The following is a 4,787-nucleotide window of genomic DNA, read 5'->3' as shown; positions in this document are numbered from 1 at the left end:
TAAATATTTAAAGTTTTGATGAGTGGAGAAGTGGACAAACATTTCGCGGGGTAACCCCGTACCACTCCATTCCGCCTATCTAAACTTTAAATATTTATAACTCATAAACTACTTGTCACAAATTTGATTTTCATGTATCAAAATACTAAAAAAATTATTCTGCTTTGGAATATAAAATTAAAACCCTATATTGTCATACAAAAAAGTAAAAAAACTTAAAAAATTATAAGGATAAAAAATATTTTCAAAAAAATTCACACTTTTTGAAATAATGAGTGTTGTTTGATAATAAAGAATCATCCGATATACATTCCAAAATTAAAGAACAAAATCTAGTTTTCTTGATTTTTTGCTCAATTCATTTAAAACTTCTTCTGCTGTTAGTGGAATTTCTTTATGAACAGCTAACATAGCTAAGCCATTAAGTCGAGTCTAAAACCAAAAAAATGTTAAAAAAATTGATATAAATTTTTATTTTAATATCCAATAAATACCTCAGTCATTGTGTTTCGTAGATAAGATTTCAATCTTTTGAGACAAGAAAAAATTCTCTCAGGGGTGGATGTTGAAACAGGTAAAATGCATAGAGTTTTTAATAGAAAATGTATATTTGGAAATATTTCTTTATCACACTGTCTCAACGCTTCTAAACAATTTTTTGTATATTTTACATGCTTATTAAGTTTGGTATACCATATATGTAGTTCAGCTTTAAGCTTTTAACTGTTAGCTTATCAGTATCGTCAGTATCGAGGTAAAATTCAACAAGTTCATCAAAGTTTTCTGAATAAGTTCCAGAAAATAAACACTGAAAGCCTAAAAAACAAATTTATATTTTGAGTACCTATTAAAAGTATATTAAAAGTATTGGCAACTGCGGGGCAGTATACATATTCGAAGTTGGATGCATTTGTCAATGGGGGGGGGGGGTTTGAACCCCACGACCCCCCCCATGAGCACGCCCCTGATATGAATGTTCAATAAAATCTAATATCTTTAGAAATATAGGCTAACATGCCATCTCCACTCTGTGATCGACAAATAAATTATAGTTTAATATTAACTCACCGTTTCCTTGGATACGAGATTTTATATGCTTATTATGTCCGTAATACATTTTAATTCAAATTGAGCCAATTAATTAAATACAAGAATATACAGAGGGATTTACCAGCATGCTCACCCTCATTCTTTTCTTTAATAATAAATGTATTCAAATTATAATTTTAAATATGCTCATAGTCCATAGACCATATTATTATTATTTTAAATTGTATAGATTTCTATACCATTTAAGAAGTTTTCCTGAGCGATACACACTTCTTTTTTTCAAATGAGACCCACATTTTTTACAGTTAATTGTTAGGCATATGAAAATGTTACAATTCAATTTATTTTGGCCAACAATATTATATTGTATTTAATTCTTTGTCGTTAGTTATCGCATTAATTCGTTAATTTTATTTTTTTGCACTTCAGCATAAATTATAAAAATATAAATGTAAAAATAACAAAATAATTTATAAAATAACTAATAAGTAGATTTAGTATTTTTAATCACGTACATATATTATGTAATGTATTAATGTTTAAGCTATAATAATAATCTGTTTTTGATGAGGAGATGAAATTGACAGTTCAATTGAAAGCACATTATATTCTTCATCATTTTTTTTTTTTAGTTGAGACTTCGACAACTGAGGTCATTAGCCAGTGGAACTGTGGGGAAGTCTGTAGGTTTTGAACACGAGTGTGTTTGTTGTGCAGATTTTTGAATTGGCACCCGTAGTATCTGCCATGCCCGGGTAGCGGATAGCAGCCTCTTCCTCTTCAAGATAACTGTGACTGCCCGAAGAAAAATGCCACCGTGGCCGAGTCGAACCAGCGACGAGCGAGTCACCACGACGCTTAGTCCGCTCGACCACTCGTCCCCTTTACAATCATTATATTATGTGGGATAATACATATATCCCAATTATGAATAATTATGATTTTCTGAATTGTAAAATAGGTACTGTTTGTTCTCATGAGTATTCAAATTCTTAATAATATATAACTTAGTGATCAATTAATCCGTTACAAAAAATTGTAATTATAATTTTATATTCGTGATCACATTTATATCGGTATATCGCATAAAAAGTTATAGTATGTGATAAGTAATAATAGTTAAAAAGGTGAGCAAGTGGATGTCGCTCTGCTGTTAAGTAGGTTGCAAGTGGGTCACTGTATAATGGTTGGTACCTATTCAATTTGAATTCAATGATATAATATAATTGTATAAGAAAAACGATTCTGAGCGGAGACGGTATGTCAGTCTAGGTATAAGGCATATTATATACTTATCTAAGGTATTAAAAAAAAAATTGACCTATAATAAATTCCAAATTAATCATATTACAATATCCAATAGGTACTTATAACGTGTTATACATCAAAACACCGTGATATATAATAGTATACTTTAGAAGTTTCAAGTACCGAAACAAATAATATAATACAATCACAACAAAATAACCAAAATATTTATTGTAGGTTTTTTAATATGTAATTTCGTCCAAATTTGAACTTAAAATGACTATAAAAATAAACTGTGTAAATATATTTTTTAGATTTTTTGGTAACAGAATTAACTAATTACATGGAATCTTGTTTTAAATTTTGAATCTTTAGATATAAAAGTTCAACATTTTATACATTTTTAACTACAAAATAATTATTCAATTTTAGATTTGATAAATTTTATCAAAATTCGATCTTTAATTGCTTATAAAAAAAAATTGTGCATATGTATATTTAATATTTTTCAACTGCTATTGTAACAATATATCAGGAACCCTGTATTACATTTTCACGCTTTTTTACCCACAAATAAAATTTTATTGATATTTATAGAAAAAAAACTAAAAAAATTTAAAACTGACAATGTCCGTAAACTGCTCAAAACAAGTTAAAATATTTTGAAAATTGTATCAAGTATAAGAATTGATAAAATAACCATTCAGTGAAAATTTCATGTATCTACAGTTATTCGTTTTTGATTACAACAAAATAAGAAAATCGCTACATGAGTAATCGAATGAATATTTAATGTTGTAGAAATTTGAATTTCAAACGCTCATAAAAATTTAATTTGACTTTCCGGTTGACATTTCTCTTTTTACAAAGGTAGATAATCTTATAAGCAATCCTGTATTACATTTTAAAATCTTAGATTTAAAAGGAAAAATTTTTATGAATTCTTAACTCAAAATAATTTGCTAATTTTCGTGATTTTTCCATATTTTACAATTTTTTAACTTTAAATTCTTATAAAAAAAAACTGTGACTAAGGATTTTTAATATTTTTCAAATGTCAATGTAACAATTTAGTAGGGGCCTTGTATTAAATTTTCAAGTATTTTTAACCAATACATAAAGTTTTATTGACATTCATAGAAAAAAAAACTAATAAAATAGGAAACTGAAAATGTCCCTAAACAGTTCAAAACAAATCAAAATATTTTGAAAATTTTATCGTGTATAGAAAATTCAAATATAAACAACCACTAACCAGTGAAAATTTTATGTATCTAAGGTCATTTTTTTTAATGTTACACCAAAAACTAAAGTCGAATTTGCGTAAAAATTCCCGTTTTTCCTTAATTTTTATGTTGTTTTTCCCGGCGCTTGTGAAAACTATTGGGAATTTTAAATTTTTACTTCCCCAAACAATATTCACTTTCCTATCGAACAAGATACTGAAGTTGAAAATCGAAGCATTATTTCGACTGCTTATCGTGTAAACACACAAAAAATTTAAAATTTAAATAAAAAAAAACACACATTGTAAAATCAATACATTCATCGTTCCACTCAGAATCTAAAATTAGAAATTGAAAATGTCCGTAAATAGCTCAAAACAAGTCAAAATATTTTTAAAATATGTATACTTTGGTGTATAGAAAATGATAATATCTTTAAGATTAGGTGAAAATGGCATATATCTACGATAATATTTGTTTTAACACCATTTTGTCAAAAACCAATTTTGTGTAAAAATTCCCATTTTTCCTTAATTTTTTTTTGTTTTTCCCGACTTTTTTGATAATCACTGGGGATTTTCAATTTTGACCTCCCTAATGCACCAACTAGATACACTTTCTCATTAAACAAGATACTGAAGTTGAAAATAGAGCATTATTTCGACTATCTATCATGTACCTACAAAGACACAAAAAAAAAAAAATAAAAAAAACAACCATCATTGTAAAATCAATACATTCATCGCTTCACTCAGAATCAAAATTCGAGGTAGAAAAATGATACTTAGGCATAGGCGCAAATAGGGGGATGGGGCTTTAGGGGCCAAGCCCTCCCAAAAATGTCCATAGCCCCACCAAACATTTCTTACAGTTTGTTTTAAGCTTATTCAAAATTATCAAAATAAAGTTTTAGCTCCCCAAATCCCAAACGCTATTTGCGCCTATGTACTTAGGTAAATTATTTAAATTCGACAAACGACAAAAAAAAGATTGAAATATTATTCTGGATTGTATTTTATTTGGTTGGTATAATACAAATATCATTTATTTTATTATGCACTATTGATATTTGATAAACCTATAGAGAGTTTCGGTTTCAAAAGAAGATAACCAAAACAAGTTTCCTCGTTTATTATCATAATTATGCAACAAGTTCTATGCAAAAAAATTAAAATACAGCATTGGCAGACGGGAGTATTAGTACCTATAGATGGTATAGGTTTAGCTATTATAGCGGTTCATCTTCTCTAATCTAAACGGTTC

The sequence above is a fragment of the Acyrthosiphon pisum genome, chromosome A2, assembly GCF_005508785.2.
Source record: "Acyrthosiphon pisum isolate AL4f chromosome A2, pea_aphid_22Mar2018_4r6ur, whole genome shotgun sequence".
NCBI classification, from domain to species: Eukaryota; Metazoa; Arthropoda; class Insecta; order Hemiptera; family Aphididae; genus Acyrthosiphon; species Acyrthosiphon pisum.
This window is presented reverse-complemented; position numbering follows the sequence as displayed.